This window comes from Embiotoca jacksoni, unplaced genomic scaffold (assembly GCF_022577435.1).
Source record: "Embiotoca jacksoni isolate LCO1_2020_lvr unplaced genomic scaffold, fEmbJac1.0.p SCAF_10, whole genome shotgun sequence".
In the NCBI taxonomy this organism is placed as follows: Eukaryota; Metazoa; Chordata; class Actinopteri; family Embiotocidae; genus Embiotoca; species Embiotoca jacksoni.
In genome coordinates this window covers 19,269,874-19,291,564 of record NW_027185230.1, presented here as the reverse complement: position 1 = coordinate 19,291,564, position 21,691 = coordinate 19,269,874, and the positions used below count along the sequence as shown (strand labels likewise).

Sequence of the window (21,691 nt, the reverse complement as noted above, 5' to 3'; positions counted from 1 at the left end):
ACTCGAGTATCTCTGCGGACCTCTATCAGTGTCTCCTTATCTCGCACAGATACAGTGAATGGAGACAAAATGGGCAATTTTCTTCAGCTGAATACATAACCTATTGGTTGAGACCAGTGTCTTTTCACTGAGTACTGAGTTTGTCTACCAAGGTGATTGAATTGTTGTGGGTCAGAGGCATTGATAAGACCACAGAAAGGTGTGAAAACACTGCTTTAGAAAACACGAGACATTCGTTCTGAGTAAAAGGAATATAAAATAATCCAAGAGATCTGTTTTTACAACACTCCCACTTTGTAAACACTTTAATCAGATAAAGCTAAAGGACAACATGTTGAGTGATGTGGACTTTCCTGTCATCACGGCTATTAACCAGAACTGTCAGAGGCACTTCATACTGTAAGACGTTGACATTAGTGAGTAAGGCTTTAATTAAAATTCAGTTGCACCAGACAACTAACAGATGTTTGTTTGCAGTATTAAAACAATTCAACATTTAAAATGTAGCTAAATCTTCTCACTTATTTGAGCCTTTATTTATTCTTTCATCTTTACTTGCTTACTCCTTTTTTAGGGTCAAGCCATGCATGTTGCAGCACATTTCAGATAACAAGATGAGTAAAATAACAGAAAAACAAAACTTAGGTTTTGAAACAAAGACGCATGAACTTCCCCAGTAAAAGCTAACACTCCACATCACAATGCTCAACACAACAATAACCGACATTCAACTGACGACTGAAGGAACCTTTCTAGTTGATGACTCACCTGTCATTTGTAATGTGACAGAAGGCAGGAGGATGGGGGGGGGGGGGGGGCAGATCATCAGTCTATCAGGGAGCCAGAAAGCTTCAGTTCTGCTGGCAAACATATCAACATATTCACACCTTGGGGTAAATGGACTGTCTGAGGACGAACTCCAGACAGACAGGACCTTATATCTGGCGGGACAACACCGAGAACCTGAAACGACTGAAAGAGTCCAAACAACTGCTCCTTTATCGTGTTGTTTTCCCTGGATTTTAATTAAATGTTAATATAGTGCATCAATTATATATAATTATAGTATATTAATTATAGTGTTTCTGTGTCTCACTGTGATTTATTGCACAGATTGAGCTACTATCTCATTGTTAATATAAACAGTGCGGTGTACCAGATAAATATAAAGACAGTGATAGTTGGCGATTTTGTGCTATTATAAAGCATAAAGAAAAATATTCCTATTTTTTTTTTGCTTACAGTGGAAAACAAAATTATACAGTACTTTACAGAGCAGCAGAGAACCTTCTGCTTAGACCAAAGGTGGTGGGAGTGGTGGTGGGGGGGAGCAGGTGAGACCGCGTGGGTTTAATTAGAGTGTCAACACCACTGTGCTGCACAGGGCAGCTGATAAGGAGAGTAGACAGATGACAGGAGGTGCACGAGGCCGGTTGGAGTCAGTCTTATCTCGGGGCGGGGAAGGACTGCAGCCGCCCTGGCTTCCTCACGCAACGGAGGGAGGGAGGGGGGGGTAGAGGAGGAAGACGTGGGAGAGGCTGCGATAGGCCAATTACCTGTGAGTCATCAGTCTCTTCTTCCACTGCTTATCAAGATAGTCAACGCAAACTGGCGCATGTCACACTGGTGTCAAAGGTTTACTCCGTTACCAACAAGATCTCAGTGCCACCTTGTGTCGCTGAGACGTCTCTTTGTTTGCCGATTGAAGATCTGACCCACTGAAGTATCCAATAACCTTGAATTTGAGGTAAAACCCGGCCTGCGGACCATCGAGGATGAGCTCCACTAATCCACAAGGTTATCTGTTGGAACAGTGCTGAATCAATGAGCTGACTCTCCCTTAACAAAGAACATATTGAATTGAAAATGTATTTGCAGTCGATGCTGTGCGACATCGCAGTAATTGCAGGTTTTCAACCAAACATAAGAAGGGTGAAAGGGTAAAGATGGGAGTTTGGTACCGAGTGAAGACAAAAAGGTGAGACAGATGTTCAATCTGTTTTTTATCTATTCTGGAAGAGAGGAATCAGATGAAGTGTGGGTAAATGGATGGCCATCCATTTCTGTTTGTGTATGCTAACATTTATGGGGTTATTATTTAGTCCCTGAATGAGATATCCATAAAAGAGAAAGAAAAAAAAATCCATACAGCACCACTGCTATGGCTTTGTGTGTGTGTGTGTGTGTGTGTGTGTGTGTGTGTGTGTGTGTGTGTGTGTGTGTGTGTGTGTGTGTGTGTGTGTGTGTGTGTGTGTGAGACTGAGTGTATGTGTGACGCTCTGGCTCCTTGCTGTCTGCGCCTTGCTCCCCGCCGCTCATTGCACACCACATTATTTTTAACCCACTGCCTCCGAGAGGAAGCAGGAGAAGCTTGGGCCTCTGAAGTCCAGCACAATGAGGAGTAAGCTCACACACATGCACACAGTCACCGAGTCGCACACGTGTGCTGAGACACCCAGACACGCACACCAGCTTGTGTCATCTGCTGACACACACACACACACACACACACACACACACACACACACACACACACACACACACACACGGTCGGACAGACATTACCATCCATCGTCCACTCCTCACAGACACACACAACAACACACCCTCACACGGACAGCCCGCCTTACCTTGAGCACCGCCCGTCTCCACCGTGGCTGGTCGTCCCTGCTGACCCACATCCAGCAGGTCACCTTGGGTCAGTGGGCTGTAAATGAACTGATACTAATTACAGTAAACAGCACCACATTAGAGTGTGTGTGTCTGAATGCATGCATGCAAGTGGTGAAACTGGACAGGATTAATTCACGGAAAAGGGAGGTCTGCACATCAGCCCCGAGCAGCAATCACGACTGTTTAATTGTTTACGTTGATCGTCTTGGGTGGGGAGTGTTGAGGCTGTAGGCTCAGGCTTCTCAGACATTTCTTACTTCCTCTTTTGAGCATTTAATCATTTGTGTTTGTGTCTGGGTGTCAGGGACTCCGGTACCAGTAACTTGAATTAATGAAATGGATACTCAACACCGTATTCGTCTTCATGTGTCATTTGTGGCTGATGTCACCGAAAATATTTTGATGAAAGCAGGAACCCACCTGTTGATTTGGCCTGTAATTGTATGATTCCCTGTCTTCTTTTTTTATTTTTTTTTACCCACAGTCTCACGTCTCCACGCTGTCTAATTGACTCCACTCTCTGCAACTCACCCAATCAAACGCTCCCATGATGCCTCACCAGGAAACAGACCGACTGACTGAGTGGTGCCTTGTAAGTATTTAACCTCCTGCAGTGTGGACGCACACACACACACACACACACACACACACACACACACACACACACACACACACACACACACACACACAAACCAACCCAGTCACTCAGTCAAGGCAGAAAATCAGATTGACTCAACCTCTAAAGGCAGTGCCATTGAAATCAGATTACAGATGAGGGAGCCCACAATTTCCAGAGCACCGCATCCACCACAAATGCTTTGGCCTTGAAAACATACACCTCTTGCTTTCTCTGTTTCTTTCCTCTCTGACATACACACATTATTCCGAGTGCACATTCACTTGAAGGGAAAAGTGATCAACGGGGAAAGTGATGGCTGGGGGGAAATTGAGGGTAATTAAGTCCAGCCCTCCTTGTCTGAATCGATGAGCTGAGGGGTCGCAGGCCCTTCTCACATTGCACTTTCCTGTTATACCCCTTTCAGCCCCTCTCTCTACCTTTTTATTTCCCTATAAACACATACAATATCTTTGTATGTACGACTGCATGTCGTTTTTTTTTATTTATTTTTTTTTATTGCCATAGCTTTAATAAGAATTATTATTTGTCTGCTCTTGCTCTATGGGCTTTATTGTAGCAGCCTTCAGTTCTCTCCATGAGGGCTGATGTTGACATCCTGCTTCACAGCCTGTCCAGCCGCCACAGTGTGTAGCCAAACGCCCTGAAAGTGTCTGCCACATTGTTCTCCCACTTGAAAGTCAGTTAAGCTTTGTCAGCGTCCTCTCCTGTAGTCCTTTATCGTATTCACACGCTGTGCTGTATTTTTAGCCCATCCAAGTTCGTTCGCTTTGTTCCGGCAATTCTTGAGCAATCTTTCAGACCTCCCCACCTCCTCCATTGTATTTTTAGACAAAGGTGAAAAATGGCAGACCTGACGGGGAATAATGAAGGACCTTTCCCTGGAAAAAGGGTTGGGTCTGTCTGAGCAGAGGGAGGGATGGGGGCTTTGAGACTAGATAAGCTGCTTCAGGGAGCATTGAACCCGGCTTGAGGCTGCAGACGGGACATCATGGATCCAAATATTAACAATATCCATTTCAAAATTATTTGAGAAGAAATATAAGAGAGAATTCTGGAATTATTCAGGGACTTTCGCTTTTTGTGCATGTTGTTTTATAGAACTATTTTTAGGATATTGTAATTGACAGTGAAGTAAGACATACTTGTCATCCATTTCTAAGATTAGTTGAAAATATATTTACTTTCTTGAGATAGATGAGAAGACTGATGCCACTACTTGATGCAGAAACTAAGTGAAGCATTGTGGTATGTGCACTCCGCTATGTTTTGATCATGACCAGAAACTGTGGTGTTGGCATGTTGCCAAAAGGTTTCCAGTCGTTAGACAAGACATGGTGAAAGACAGTTCCTACCACAATCACACGATGGAGGTCCGGGGTCAGGAAAACTGCAGAGTGTCTCTTTGTCTGCACTTCCTCAACTAACAAGAGATCTTTTAAAAACTCATCAGCAACAAAGAAAAACATATATCAGTATTTATTAAACATCAGTCAGTGACTAATCAAACCGTCCTCCCTGGAAACATGACTGTACATGTCATCAATGCGAGCAGCTAATCACGACCAATACCGGCATTTATTGTGACCTCAAGAGGTTGAAGTCATCATGGTGGCAATAGAAGAAGAAGTCAGGTGACCAAGTCCATGAAAGGAGGAGATCAGGGGTGGTTTAATAAGTCAAACAGAAGACTTTCACCGAGGAAACTGCTGTTCGTGTCCTGCGTGAAAACAAGTCCACATTGACTTGTTTTAACTTGCATGTGTAACTCCTGCAGATATTAGCAGACAGCTCAGACCAGACACTTAGTTCGGAGGAGCAGTTAATAACTAGGAACTTTAAAGTAAAAGACCAGAAACTTGCCGGTTTATTTATGTAGAAAGATAGAAAACTATAAACAAAAGTTGGTACCAAAATTCACATAATACACACATGAAATGTAAATACAAATTTCTTTAAAGCAAATGAAAATAACCTTTTAACCCAGCGACAATTTCCCTTTTCTTCTGATTCACTTCAGTTTGTTTATTTTCTTTTTGTTTCACCTTAGTAGTTAAACTATTTTTCTCAATCTAGGTTCCTTTAAATTTTAGTTTAGTTACTCCTATCTCTCCTAACTTAAGTTTAGATTCCTTTTTTTTCTTTTTATTATGGTTAGTCCTATTTAGGAGTCGAGCTCACTTTTCTCTGCTAAGTAACCAGTGTTTTAACCAGTGAATTAGAAATTCAAAACACTTGAATCACATTACCAAAACAAGAAAGAGTTGTCACAGATCAAAATAGATTCTCCACCTCAGCATGTAATCAATCGTTGAGTTAGGTTGCTCAAAGTGAGTTTCTCTGCTGTTGCAGCAACACTGGTGAGTTGTATTGTGTCCGACCGGCTCAGATGTGTGAATCTGTCCTTAATGGTGAAGTGTTGGTAGATCCTGCACAAAATGTCCATCAAAGGTGATTTCTCCTGCGGGTGGCTCGCTGTCTGACTCCAGGGTCTCAGGTGTGCAAACATCAAAAACCTCTCGTAACCAAAGAAAAAAAAGCCGCCTGTCATATGAAAGTGCAACATCAAATATTTCAGTTTTACATCACCTTGCACATAAATACAGGTCAGTTGTAAATTGAGTTTGATCTAATGGAGGCGAGATTCAGCGGCAGCTTAACTAACGTTAGCTTTGCTAATGCCCGCACATACAAATACATTCACTTTATACAGAAAACTCATAAAATACCCAACGTCAGACAAAGTGCTTCTCATTTGAATTTGACGACACATTTAGCAGAAACAAGGTAATAACATGTTAATTGACACGGAGAAAATTCAAAACCGAAAGTTTAACATCATTAATATTATGGCTGTTAATCTTTATTCTCCTAATATTTAATGTTGTATTATTTACCTTTCTAAATTACATTTGTTATTTGATTAACCTTTAATTTATTTAATATTAATTTAATGAGACATTAGCTTTTTAACGTTTTTAAAGGTGATTTGGTGTCACGCTAATTGTGAAAGTGCATTCGTATGTTCGGGACTAATGTGGAGATTATTGCTAATATTTTACATACAAGGCACGTCCCTGACGAGCCTGCGTAATCTCTATTAAAAACCTACAGATAGAAAAATGGCACCCAATCACAGAGTCAAAACCTTGTTGTGTAACATCCCCAATTTTGAGAATAAGCCCGCTCGGTTTTGAAGCCATCCTTGTGTTTGTCCATGTGTGTGTGAAACCTGCGTGTTTGTCCATGTGGATGCGAGTGTGCTGTTTTGCTTCTTGAGTACACAGTTGTGTTTGTGCACAGGTTCAGGTCTCAGAGTAACAGATACAGCCAGATACTTTCCACGGCCAGCAATTTACTCCATTAGTTTTTTGCTATTTAGCCATGGTTCTCTCTTGGACTGAAGGAGGTGAAGGGGTGGGGGGCTGGGGAGGAAAGGGGAGGTGGGGGGGGGCAAGTCACTACTTCAACAATCCATGTTAAGGCAACCGTGTTTCATTTCCTGGTGCCTGCCTTAGTTCCCCTTAAATGGCATTACCTATTGAAGCCAGTTAAATCACCGACAGCATGATTAGAAGGCCACTGAGGACCCAGTGTCTGGCCAACAAAATACGGACTAGCCTTTAATTCAATTTATCTTTATAAACATACACATCTGCCTCTGATTTACCACAAATTTTCGAGATGTCTTTTACTGCTTTGACAGAAAAGTTTGGGCTCAATTTACTTTCTAACTAAAAAACACTCTCTCTTTCCAGAACCACATATATCTGGATATTGATCATTTTACTCATAATAAGGTCTGTGGTAGTGAGTGCTGCGTAAAACAGTACATAAAATATAGTCCTAATGGTGCATTAATGACTAGGATCAAAAGACAACTGTATTAACCAGGATGATATAAATTTCCTGGGTCAGGTTATGGTTAATGAGGATATATGTTTTATGTATCAGAGCAGATATAGTGAAATATCATTTTGATGAATGAGTGCATTTGTGCTCTTTGTTGGTTCATGATATTTTGCAGAACATCATAAGTGATGGATTTTCATGCCACTGTAGACAAACGTTATTGAATGGCAGATATCTTCACCTGCTCCAAAACAACAGAAATAATATTTATATATACTATATATAAAATCCTTAAATTGTTCTTAGATTAGTGTTTTTCTATCTAAATTGCTAATTGTTCCCAGTAAAGAACGTAAAGATGTACCTCGTTTTGGGGTTATAGCTTAGACAATATATCAAAACAGTATGTAAAATGTCACGTAAATTGGTCTTGTTGCTCCACCCGGACATCTTCACCACGTCGGAGTCATGGAGGTGAAATGAACAGATGGATGCTGGAGGACATCAGCTGTGGCCCGTTAGCCAGGTCATCACGCGAGCTATTGTCACAAGCAGACTCCAGCCTCACGTCTACATTCCCAGGTCATGTTCTGGAAGTGTGGGGTCACGCCCCTTCACCTTCACCCCTACCAACCAGTTAGGAGCCTAACATGATGTAATTACACCCATTCGGCTGGGGACTAAATGTAGCACTGTCAAATGGTCCGCCGTCTCTTGTGCTCGTCCCCCCAGACAAAGATACTCCAACAAGGACCGTGACCTGTCTTTGTCATCCGCAGACCTCTTGTGTCTACTTGGTGATCCGCAGACAGTTAGTGGAGACAGTGGTCTGGCTTTTTATTCAACAATTGTGATTTTATTTATTGTCTTGCCCTTTTATCTTGAATACAAATAATTTAAACGTTCAAAGTGTATTTTAGAGATAAAATGGGAAAACAGTTTCTTGATATGACACCACGTTACACCATACATGGTAAGCCACAGCAATGCCACAGATCATTAGTGATATCTGTGGCTGCATCAAAGGATGGGCATTGGGAAAAGTGTAACAAATCCTTGGTGCTTTGAGTATGATAAGCATCATTTATCACCGGGAGTGCTGCTGGCCCATTAACAACCACGGCTCCATTAGCACTATCTGCAAGGCTTTTATAAAACCTTGTCTGCCCACATCTTTACGTTTGTAAGAGGAAATCATTAAGCATTGTTTGTGTCAGACACATGCAGCATTTTAGGCTATCTAACAGCCAAGCCATAACCTCTGGGGTCCTTGTTGAAGATATGGAAAGTGTTTTGATTTCCATTTTGGAGCAGCAGTCAAATAAGTTTTGAAATGCTGCTTTGATGTTATCTCTGTATGTACATCCAATGACGTGCCGTTCACACCGTCTATAACTGGGAATGAGCATGTTTGCCTGTATGTCTTGGCTTTACATTAAAAAGCTACTTTCACTGTTTAGACTGATATAAACCCAGATTAAATGTATTTGCAAAATATGTGGAAAAAAAAAGAAGAAGAAGGATATTGTGGAAGAATTGTTGTTGTTTCAGTGGATCATCATTCTGCTGCTGATTTGGGAGTCGAGTCTCTCTCTGATATATACAGGATATGTAAAGGTTTCCATTTCAGATGGTTAAATTGACCTGTTATTAAAAGACAGCAGAGAACAATACATTTAGTCAGCTGGCGTATAGCTACAGTATTTAAGTTGTGTCAATGGCTAGTTCACAGTAAATATGATCTTTATTAGATCTTTCAAATAATTCTCTCGGCTTAAGTTTTGTTTGTTGAAGAATTAAAAAGGAGCAGTTTGAGTTTCAACTCTGTCTCCAGATAAGCATGCTGTCTTTTTTTTTTATATATTTTTTGGGGGGTTGTCAGTTGTTTATGTGTTACTATCTTCAGCACACTTTGTTTTTCTACACTTTAAATGAAGATCAGATCACATTTTATGATTTTAAAACTAGGTAAATGCAGGGTTCACATACTTTTTCTTGCCACTGTATATAGGGTGGGGTGGGTGGGTGGGTGGATGGGGGGGAGGGGGGTAGCGAAGGGGAGGGGTGGCTTCTTGCTCAGCTCGAAGATGAAGACAGTTATGTTTGTATGAACAGACACTGGAGTTCATTGTCCTCCACGTTTCCTGACCCCCTCCCTCCCGCCAACATAAAATGACCCCCTACTCAATCTGGTGAGGTATCTTCACCCATTATTATTTGCACAGGCGCACACACAGACCGCATTTTGAACACACAAATACACATGCCCGCACACATCCTCTCCTCCTGATCAGATGACATCATTAACAATCATTACTGGGACACCAGGAAGTGCAGAGATCTCCGGCTCAGAGTCTGGCTGCTCAGATCAGGTTAGCCAGCTTGAGATGAAAGATTTGAAAAGGAAAGCACCCACTAAAGCTATTTTACTTCTGGATTTCATCAATGCCTCACTGCTAACAGAGGCACAAAGTCAGGAGGGTAAAATTCAAGAGAAAGTCCAACCCATTGTCGCTTTCTGTGTCGGCTACTTTGTATATGTGGATTTCCTTTAATATGTTTATAAAAATTCTTCCTGAAAACAGCCAAATTGATTTTCCCTTATGTGTGAAAATCAAAACCATGCTTGAAGCTGTTTGTTTCTTATGGTTCTAGAAAATGCAAAAAGAAGGCAACCAGATGGTGGCTTGCTCAGATATTAAAGCATATCTGCAGTGTTACACAAGCACATGTTTGATACATATTCATTTTCAGGGTTTCTCTGATGTTGAATATATCATTGGAGTCGGATGGTCAGTGTTTTTTTGTTTTTTTTATATTCTGTCGTTTTAAAATGGATACAGGGCTTTGTGGTTTCCGTGGCCAGGTTAGTGATTTGGGCTGGAGGCTGGTGTGTGGTGTGTGCTGGAGCCATGGCTCCTCACAGTAATACACCCAGGGAATGCTGACACACCAGTCCTGGGTTAGTCAAGTGACAGGGTCCTGGCAGGAAGCTTCTCTGAGTCCATAGGCATCTCAGTAGCTGGTCTTGTATGACACTAACCACATCTACCACAAGACAAGCAACACGGCTGTCGCTGTCGGAGGCCATGTTACTGTGATACAAGGCATGCAGACCTTTCTTTTTGAGAGAACAGCAAGTTTGTGTTTGAATTTGTTTGATGTCGGTGGCTGTGTGCATGCTTGCATGCATATGTGCGACAAATGTACATGCATGTGTGTATGATTGATTCTTGGCCAACCGGTTTGTGTGTGTCAGGCCACTGATCTAAAAGTTTCACAACGGAGGAGAGAAGAGTGACCCCTACTGTTAAAGAACCAACACACCAGCCCGCTGCTGACAAGGTACACAGTACTACAACACTGAGACCATGAATTACTCTAAAAATAATTGAATTGAAGATTATTATGATGGCAGATTATCAACAGACAGTTGAAGTATTAATGTAATGTTACTGTGTGCACAAGTTGAATCATCCTCCAGTATTTAACAAAGAACACAGTATTTTACATGTGGGTTGTCTTCCCGATAGTGTTCACCACAGACAACGACCATCAGTAAACATCACAGCCACAGAAGTACTTTTATATCTTCCATCGCCATCCACTTGAGCTTTCTGGGTTTTCTTTTTTTTTATGAATAGGGGCTATGATTGGAGCAGGGAGTGCTGGAAATCCTTTGAAAAGGGAAAACAAAAGGTCTCCTCTGTTGTGATGAAGCATACCTCTCAAGAGACCGGGCCTGGGCCTGACTCAACCTTTCACACAATCGACGGCCAACAATGCAACAAACCCTGCCCTTGCAGACCTACTATTGTACCGGAGCACGCCACAGCTGTGGAGAATCACATTTAGGTGTCAGAGGCAACAAATGTTTCTTTAATTGGAATAGTGGTATTAGCTCATGTTTCCTCCCCGTGCTTTATGAATCCCTTGTGCCTATTGTTTGGAAGTTCGCGTTGACGTCGCCTTGGCGGCCCCAGCTAATTGAGAGAGTGTGTGTTTGGACCAGGTTCAAGAGGAACTAGCGTCTCTCGGCTGTGTGCGTGTGGGTGTGAGTACGTGCAGGATCTCGGCGCTGCGTGTGTTTATGTGTGTGTGTGTGTGTGTGTGTGTGTGTGTGTGTGTGTGTGTGTGTGTGTGTGTGTGTGTGTGTGTGTGTGTGTGAGACACTCTGTGTCTTCAGATTGTTCTTTCAATTACAGTAAAACTTCAGCATCACATGTATTGTAAGACAGTCTGCACACGCTGCGACTCAGACCCTGAGAAAAGGAACTTACCCGTCACCGAATCTGTTTTACAGGCAGATTAAATCAACACAAACAGTGGCGATTATATTTGTCCATTTTTTTAAATAGATTCCGTTATAAATATTAAACGGATTGCCAGTTTCATACGCTTAATAGCCACAATAAATATCTGAGCCGATTTTAAAAAAGAAAGAAAGAAAAACAAACATATCACCAAAATATGTTGTTTTCAGCTCACTGACTTTTGTGGAGTGTAATCAGCTTTTGATTTACAAAAAAAAAAAAAAAAAAAACAGTACAGGAAATGAAATATTACTAAAGCCCAGTTTAGTCCAATACTTTTCTGTCACATTTAACAAGATGTGTTTATTGTTTTACTTCATTTTAAAGTCAAGAGTGAATCCCTATTGGCCCGATAAGTACCCCATTTTTTGCACTCTTCTTATCTTTCCTAATCTGAGGAGATAAGATTACTGGTAATCTAGGGCATCAAAGAAACACCAATCCCTTCCTTAACATGGGATCTTAACACTGGATCAAGACAACTCGCCACAATCCAGGTCACCAGCACGGTTAAGAAAGATTAAGAAAAAGGAGAATTCATCATTTTCCAACTTTCATTAATTCATTAAATGTGTTGTTTTTCCGACAGTCTGAACGTAGCATGTAAGAAGTACAAATTTCTACTCCCTCACTTACCTGTAGCTGCCACAGGTGATCTAATGATATAAAAGTCCCAGCCACACAAGTAGTAAACAGATCTTTATATTATATATTTTAAGAGAATGAATATGATGCAGGATATTATCGTAATTTTTCATATTATAAAGAGATTTGTTAAAACTTGGACTATTTATATGTGATGAAAAAGATAATTAACTTAACTTTCACATGAATAATTTATTTGTTTCCTCCAAATCCACTAGAGGCAGAAACAGTAAGATATGAACATTGCAGAGTAGCAATCTGTGACCTTGTTTTGATATTTGGAAGAAGCGGAAATTACAAAATAACACAGAATAACAAAGCTACTGATGAAAATACCTAATTTTTATTGAGTTATTCATCATATTTATAGACGATACACACTGGACAAATCACATAAGCCAAATGTTTATTTCCAACAGTGCCCTTTACAGAATGAATCTTTAATCTGGTGTTTAATCAGATGAATAAAAAAAAAAAAACACAGATCAAAATTTGACAAAAGAAAGTGCAGTGTGTTTTCTCTCATCCTGAGACAGAACAGGTGCTGCTGGTCGCAGAGATCAGTGTCAACTGGGGATTATAGCATGTGTTGCTGAGGGATTGTGAACGCAACTCAAGAATTACCGTCACAGGAACTGAGATTACAACTATGGATTAGGAGCAGAAGGCGCAGATAGTGCTAAACTCACCAGATAATATGTCTTAATCATTTGCCTTGACAAAAATATGACTTGTATGAAAACAGAATTAATGTGTGTGTGTGTGTGTGTGTGTGTGTGTGTGTGTGTGTGTGTGTGTGTGTGTGTGTGTGTGTGTGTTGACCTTCTTGAATGTTTATCAAAACATTATCAGCCTTCATAAAAAATATACGTATCAATGGTATTATTTAATCTTTAATAGTAGGAAATAAACTTGTATCTTAGTCTGTAGTACTTGATTTACAAAATATAGATATTTGCTCTCCTATAATTTGTGTTTCACACCTTCCTTTGACTGTGACAGGATATCTGAGGTTGGCTTGCCAGAAATAATGTGATCAGAGCATTGAGAGTGTGTCGGTCTGAGTGTGTGTGCATGCAGCGATGGAGTGGTTTGGAGAGAATTCATTAGTGTGTAGACAGGTGGCTAGTGTTACACTCTACTATTGAAAGTCAGCAGCCCGAGCTGTCCTGCACTCCACCCTCTCGCTTTCCTCTCACCCTCTGTTTCTCTGTTTCTGATTCCCTCTCTCTACAAGCAGTAAAGCTACATCAGCCTGCATGACATTTCCAAAGACAGCAGACCACTGATTAGAAAATGGTCTGCACTGAAACAACAGTCTCCGATCTTTATCAAAGTTTAGCATCCCCCCTCCCCCCTCTATGTCTCTCTCTCTTTCTCTCTCATTCTCTCTCTCTCTCTCTCTCTCTCTCTCTCTCTCTCTCTCTCTCTCTCTCTCTCTCCCTCTCCAACCTTGCTATCTATCCGTCTCTGAGGCCTGTCTCTCTTGGGAGCCAACTATAAGTACTCCATCAGGCAAACCGCATTAGTGTAATTTCGTCCCAGGAAATTAGCAGAGCAGAGCGGCGCCAATTAGAAGTCAATAGCTGGCTTTATTAATCGAGCTAGCCATCGCACTTGATTAGATTAAGCTGAGCCTGAGCTCTGTTTATGTGTGTGTGTGTGTGTGTGTGTGTGTGTGTGTGTGTGTGTGTGTGTGTGTGTGTGTGTGTGTGTGTGTGTGTGTGTGTATGTGTGGGTGGGTGCAGCTATCTTTGTGTCTTTATTCATCTGTGTTTGTTTGTCAGAATATTGCTTATGCATCCTTGGCTCTGTGTGTGTGTGTGTGTGTGTGTGTGTGTGTGTGTGTGTGTGTGTGTGTGTGTGTGTGTGTCGCCTCATGCAGAGGGCGGCAGGTGCTGCTGACTTGCTGATCCTGTCTCATTGTGACTGTCTGCGGCTCTGTTAGAGCCCAGTAATATGTTGATATTGACCCTCCTCGACTTCAGGCTCTTATAAGAACTCAGTGCGTGGTGGTCTGGAGCTGGAGGCATCAGTTCATACAGAGACAAACCAGTCAATCGAATAAATTAAACTGACATAATGACATTAACTATTGTAATCATATAGCTGCAATTAGCGGCCTGCGTAAGGAGCATAATATCACAATCACAGTGTAAACAAATAAGAGGATATTAAATGGTTTCACAACCTAAATCTATTCTATATCTATACCTGCTTATTGTGTGTTTGAGTCCATATCTGGGATTATGTGAAAAGCTCTTTTCATTCACACAGATCAACATAAATCTGTGGATTTGACAGTTTAGGTGGCATTATTCACTAATACTCCGGCACAAACAGAAAAGTCTTAATAATATGCATATATCCTCTGGAAGGCTATATCCCCTCGGTAGAGCTTCTACATGCGGATTAAAGTGTGAATTTCCTGTGTTATTACTGCCCCTGCCCATATGTGTAATCTCAAAATCTAAACCCTCGCTGACAATCTTTGGCAAACTTGTCCTAATCCACCCACCGTATCTGCTGGCTAACACCTGTTCCTGAAGGAGCACAGAGCAGAAAGACGCTGGAGAGAAAGACGTCTTCGGAAATAGAATCAAAAAGCAGTAATTTATCTCAATCTGTCGAGGTCAAGTTGTACTTGTGTGTTTTTTCTGTCTGTCTGTTTACGTATCTGTCATTCTTTTATCAGTCAGTTTGCCACTTTCACCCTTTTTCCTAAAATAAATCTGTGTAACCCATATCCCTCAAAAACACTGGAAAGGAGCCTAGCTTTAACCGGACACACTTCAAACACATGCGGTGAAGCAGCTTGAATACAAATTATTCATTCCCGAAAAGGAACGGAAATATATATTAGAGTGACAACATTGTAATTTTCTCTGTGCCGAGGTAAAAGATCTAATCACAGTTCATTGCTGCCACTGAATAGAAAGCTTAGTGTTAAATTTCCAGTTGAAAACACTTGGAAATCCAAAGCCCCCGTGTGTCTTTAAAACATGGAGTTAGGGAACCACAAAATGATCAACACAACCAAACCACAGAAACCCCACTCCGTCCACACACACACACACACACACACACACACACACACACACACACACACACACACACACACACACACACACACACACACACCAGCACTGGCACCAATCTCACTGCTGCCAACAGTGGCAGCCCTTAAGCCAATCTTTACTTCCAGGCGCCATCGAATTTCAAACACAGCTGGCACTCTTAGACTAGAATTCATTGTGATCTGCGTTGAAAGAAGACAAAATTAGTCTTTTTACACCGATACGATCCATCATCCCATCCAGCTACAGAGACGCTAGCATAGCCGAAGCCCCAAAACAAAATCGGGCTTCACTGGCCCAGAAAGGACAGCTCCCCCTGGGCCACGTCTGAGAGGCTGGTGGCTAAGTTGCTCTGACAGCTACATGCTTTAACAGATGCAGTTCCCATCCACTGAAGCAGTCTCTTTGGGGGCAGATAAGCTAAAGAGAGTTGGTATGGCTGTAGTTACATGTGGGGGGGGGGGGGGGGTAAAAGGTGACTATGGGTAGCTAGTTGCTTACTGTAGCTTCTGGACAGAACTTGTCCCCTGTGATTGAGCTCATTATCATTATGACTGTTGACCTCATGGACAATATAGTGACAGCAGAGGGGGATGCTGCAAGCTGGATATCAGTGAGTTCAGAAAGTTCACTGATCTGTGAGAGCATGGGCAAAGTTTTGTCATTGAGATGACCCAACCATTCTGTTATTGTATCGGTAGAATAAAACTTTTAAATAAAATTAGAATATTCTCCTTCTCCTAAATTAGGGATGGGCACTTTAACCAAAAATATATTCATAGGGAACGATTTCATTATTATTTAAAGTGTCTTCCTCCCCCACACTCACACACACACACACACACACACACACACACACACACACACATAGAGACAGATAGACCCATTCATGCAACTTGGGCTCAACAAATGCTAACAAACCACTGAGAAAGCTGATGAGAAGCATGTCTTTGTGTCTTCTCGTCTAACATCATCTTACTTCCCCAGTGGACAAAGTCAGCCTTTGATTGTTGGTCTGCAGATGGTCTCTGCTCGTTGCTTCACTCTTAAATGTGCTTAGTTGTGGCAAACTGTTTTTTTTTTTCCAAACAAAATTTTTTGACGGCTGAAGTCGTCTTTGCATGTTTATTCAGTTTTTACTGTATCAGCTAATCTCACAGCAACGCACACGTTTTCCTTTTTGTGTTTTCCTTTTTTCGCTTAACGGCAGTTGGCAAACAGCTTTTGGGTTCATTAGCGCCATCTTCTGGTGGCGGTAGTGCGATAATACCATGTGTCAGTAAAAACAAGGGAAAATATATGTTTAAGACGATAGTTGCATAAATGATTAAGTTTTTTGTGATTTAATGAGTATTTTACAATCGTTACCAGCTCTAATATGAACGCCAAGTGGATCCATTGGAAACACATGACAGGAGCCATAAACTCAGCTGTGCATCATGGCAAGGTACTTTCTGAAGGGTTACAGTCTTACACTCCACCTACAGATTGGTTTACAGGGCACTTCAATCTCAAATCTAATCACAGAAGCAACAATAGCTGCGAAGCGAAACAAAGCAAGAGGCATTTCATATTCATCTCCCTTGAGTCAGGTGCACTAAGTGCCAGCTGGACTCAGAGGGCCGGTGAGGAAGCAGGTAATGTTGCTGACTGCAAAACAGGCTTAGATTACAGAGTAAAACTGAAATCATCGATCAGTGCTACCACGGGGGAATTGTAACTGTGCTGTCTGAAGACAGAATTTAAATGTTTCTGACAAGAGGAAGTGAAAGAATGTGGAATGATTTTCATAAAGCGCCTTTCTAAAAATAATGAATTATTACAGCAAAGAAACAAAATCAAGAAACATTTTCACTCACTAGTTTCACTCACATTTCAGAGGAAAGATGTTTGTTCTTACAATACACAAGACCATTGTGAAATAATCTTCGGATCCTGTACTTAAATGGTGTCTTTATAAGAGCATTTATTTCTGCCTTGTAAAATTTTTATCTGTTGTATCTCTTATATAAAAACATCTTCATTGAACGTTATTACAAGTCTGCTTCTCAAAAACACATAATTATGATGGAACGTTTGAGTTTGTGCCCTCTTCTCAAAATTCCCCCAGATCTGACAAAGAGCCTATTCCTTGCCCATCTCCAACAAACAGCACCATTCACACTGGCTCAATCATGTGAACCATCGTGGTGGCATGACCAGTTGCTAACCTTCTCGCTGTCGACTCACATGTGCCTCGGGAATCAATACAACCCAGATTGAATAAACAAAATCATAATCCATAATTTACACAATACTTAGTCCATATTCCCAATTCTTTCCTTTCATTCATGCGACTTGGGAACGACGTATAAACATAAAATCAAAGAGTGGATTCAGAAAAAACAGAGTAAATATCTGTCAGTGCTGCTGACTGTTTAAAAAATCAAACAAACAAAATGAGAGAAGCCAAACTATTTCCACACCGCTCAAAACATTGTTATATTGAGACTCGAGGGAACAAAGCTTTCACTGAGTCCTTTCCTCTCCGTTTGCATCTCGTGCCGCCAAAAACTCTCCTCTCTTTTATTATTTTGAGAGCCGATTCGGAGCCCGGCTCTCGTGCACGTGTCGGCATGTGTGTTTCTGGGAGAAAAACACCTCTTATTAGGTGTCACCTCAGGATAGAAGCTGCGACCTGTCAGGGCTCGTCTCACTACTTATCTGTCATCACGAGCCTGTTCAGTGTCTGCGGATGGCGTCCAACGGTGCACCTCAATACACATATTTGCTGTTCAAGCAAGGGTTGAACAACAAAGAGGTCAGCAATCAAGATGACCCTGATTGTCAAACAGCGAAATACAAAGATGTTTTAGAAGCTTTCTAAGCTCGGAGCCGCGCGGCCAGACATCCATTCTCCACAATTATCACGTAGCTGAAGAGCCAGCGAGAGTGATTTTACAACAAATTACTGAAAACCCTGATAGTTTGGGAAATTTTGATCATTTCAGGGAATCAAATTTTCTCATGCATTAGTACAGTATAAATTTGCCTAAGAAGTAAAAACAGGACGTGACGCCCACGTTTTGAACCGTTGCTGCAGTGTTTGCCATCCACCGAGCTATAAATCATGTCTGCGATGGGGCCTGGAGAAACTGGAATGTGAGCGCATGACAGTGATGGAGGTGAGCTGCCAGACGGGCGTCAGGTAGCTGCCACACAGGGTTGATCAGCCCTGTGACACGCCGAGAGGCCGGGCCTGTGACATGCCGTGTGGTCCAACAGGTTATGAAAGCAGGCAGGATGGCGTCGGGGTGACAAGAACCAGGGGCTGTCAGGAAGAAAACGCAAGGACAAGATGTCATGTTCACCATGTCGGCCAGGCGCCACCATCTTTGATTTTGCTTGACCGAGACAGCCGTGAATAGGGTCTCTGCATGGCGCTGATGGGTGTGTGTTGCATCTCAAGGATGAGGAGTCTGTCTGTGTGTGTGTGTGTGTGTGTGTGTGTGTGTGTGTGTGTGTGTGTGTGTGTGTGTGTGTGTGTGTGTGTGTGTGTGTGTGTACATGTCTTGTGTTTTAGTGTCCTTTAGCAGAAAGGGGCGGATCTAAAAAATGGTGACGCATTAGCAATTTGATGAGCTTCAGGTTTGGAAAGTTCTCTGCAAGACATTAGATCCCTTGTTGTGCTCACAAACGGAGTAAATGTTTGGATGAATTACCTTACTGGTCATCAGTTGATACAAGAGATAGGTGACGTGACTGTTTGAGCTTCGTATGGGTTTATTTGACAGTTCCGTGCCTTAAATATTCTGTTTCTTCAAAGCCTAAGGAACCAACCGTCCTTACTGGATAAATTGCTGATTAACTCTTCTGCAAAGCTTTTTAATGGATTTAGCCGAGCTGTTGCCAATAAAATGGAAAATCGAAAATTGTGGAAATTTAGTTGGGCTGCTCAATGTGTTTCTTGTGAAAGGATTCTCATGATGTTTCGAAATTTAAAAAGAGGCTTTTGTCTTGTGAGTCGCTATTCAAAGGCTGCATTCAGCATATTAGTTTTTAAAGCATCCCCCAGGGGTTAACCAAAAGTTCTGCCCTCATCCAGCTGATTTTATGTCTAAATAGCAGAGTAAAGCAAATCGATGTCACTCTCTGTCTGGTGTTACCTGAGGATGACCAGTTTCAGGTTTGAGTGACAACCAAGCGATGAATTTAAGCCAAAGTGTTGATCTTGTTTTTAAGCAAATTTATATATATTGAGATTAATTCAAATTTACTGTCTGAATCTTTGCCTTTATTTTTGGGGACACATCAGTTCTATTTGAACATCGATAACCGTATTTGTATTGGTTCTCTCTGGTCCTCTGTACTTCAAAACCACAGAAAATGAAAATATAAAATACCCACAGTATAAATATGACACATTACCAAGGACATTTTGAATAGAAGGACTGCCCATTGGCTAATAATGTCATAAGCTTATGTACATCAAAATATAACCCGTTTATACTTTACCAAATGCATTGCAAAGTATTATATTATTTCGCTAGACTAATCAAGTGAAATTACACAAATTAGCTTAGAGCCTAAACAGCTGATTTTTTCATTTAAGCCGATCTTCAAAACCTAAACAAACATGACTGTTTTCCCAGCCCGTGTCTGTCTCCGCGGTGCCGTGTTGCATGATTCATGGATCCAGTGAAGATGTATCTATACGTTTACCACATCAAGCAGTCATGTGGGGCGCAGTGCAACTACCCCAGGCCTCCAACCAGACAACCTGGTGCAAATGCTTGGCGAAAGACAAGTGGCGTTATCAGGAGCATCTGTTGGACATACTCCAGACACAGCAGAAGTAAAGTCATCAAGGCCCCCAACCGAACACAGCACCTTAGGGCCATGTTGGAGGCGCCATGTGAACTTTGTGACGTGGGCGTCCTCTTCCCCACATGTTCTTCTCATGCTGTTGAGCAGGTACTGACAAAGACGTCACACAATTCGCCTCGAATGGACGACTACTGTTCAGTGAAAACATGCACAAACAGACAATACAGGCTGAGATTTGGTGACAAACACACTGTTAACATACAGAAAAACTCCCACCCTTTCCCAGCCAGCCCTTTTCTTTCATGCGGAGCGTTGGTGTTTACATAAAAGCCATCCTTTGTTAAATCGCAGCCTGCTGTTGATTGAAAAGTTGAATGATAGCTGCACGGTCTTATGAATTATTATCTGCTATTACCAGTTGTTTATTTCTCTCCTCTCAGTCTTTCCTCATCCTGCCTCGGAAGGAGAAAGGTTGAAGTCACGGTAAGGAGCCCTGAATGGGGCCGTCCTTCTTGTCTTTCCACCAATCACAAGACCTGCGTTTGAGGCGTGTTGGTGCAAGGTCAGATGACACACTGCAGAAGCATGACACTGCTCAGTGCCAACACACACACACACACACACACACACACACACACACACACACACACACACACACACACACACACACACACACACACACACACACTGTGCTCTACATATCTGCTAGTAAGTGCTACAGCATCCTTTCATGTGCATTACCGTATCAGATGTCTCATTCATCTTCTCCCTGACAACACCTTGTATCCAGACCAGTTAGGTGAGCTTTATAGAAATGCCACTATAATTTCATCAATTAGTAAATTATGCTTGAAGGCCAGAAGCGCTTCAACAAAAGAGTCATTTCGGGAAGGTTCAAGACTGCAGAAGGTCATTAATGTTATTCCAATAAAATAGGGTTGTATAGGAGGCACTCTTTGTTGTTGCTGAAATTACATTGAGGTCTTGGGTAAGACATACTGTATGTCTCATCATGCCATATTTGAACTGTTGTCCCCATGTCAAACAACCTGAAGAATAGAACGGGAGATGAACAGACAAAAGCTAGAGAGTGAGTTAGTCTGCGGCAGAGTGCCTCATGCAGTCACAGACAGGAGATCAATATTTACAGACACTCCCTGGCTTCAGACAGCATTCATGTTAGAACGAACAAACAGTCCACACTGCAAAGATAATGTCCAGCCCACACACAACACTACACGTTCACACAGACATAAGTATAGCCTCTTTCTCTCTTCCCTATCCCATCATACAGAGACACACCGCCCTGAGACAAAAGCACAGGTAAAGGTTGACAAAAGGTGTCTATGGGTCTTCTGAGTCAAACACACACCAACCCCTGTCCACATTAACCCTGCAATTATCTCCTCACAGGCCTAATTCTGGCTGTTAAGTGGCTGGCTAAAAGCATGTGTACACAAACAGGTCCAGCGAGCGAGCTTGTGCACGCCGTTTATCTGTCAGCTCCATCACACACCTGATAGATGGCCATCGCCAAGCCTGACAGGAAGCAACTCACTCTGACCTCAGGTGAGTAGAGCTAAAACCATCATACTAACAGACAAACATTTATGGATAACAACATTGCAGAAGGCACATTTGCAGTCTGTCATCCAACTTATACAAATAAGAGTGTTTGTTTCTGTACC

General features: G+C 41.8%; 1 long non-coding RNA gene across 1 annotated transcript; it reads left to right on the top strand.

Annotated features, from left to right (window-relative positions):
* The first annotated feature begins 3,185 nt into the window (after window positions 1-3,185).
* LOC138204699 (uncharacterized) lies at window positions 3,186-21,539 on the top strand. The gene is made up of 3 exons (XR_011178815.1): window positions 3,186-3,265; window positions 20,444-20,486; window positions 21,468-21,539. It is a non-coding gene; the product is annotated as an uncharacterized lncRNA (long non-coding RNA).
* The last annotated feature ends 152 nt before the right edge of the window (window positions 21,540-21,691 follow it).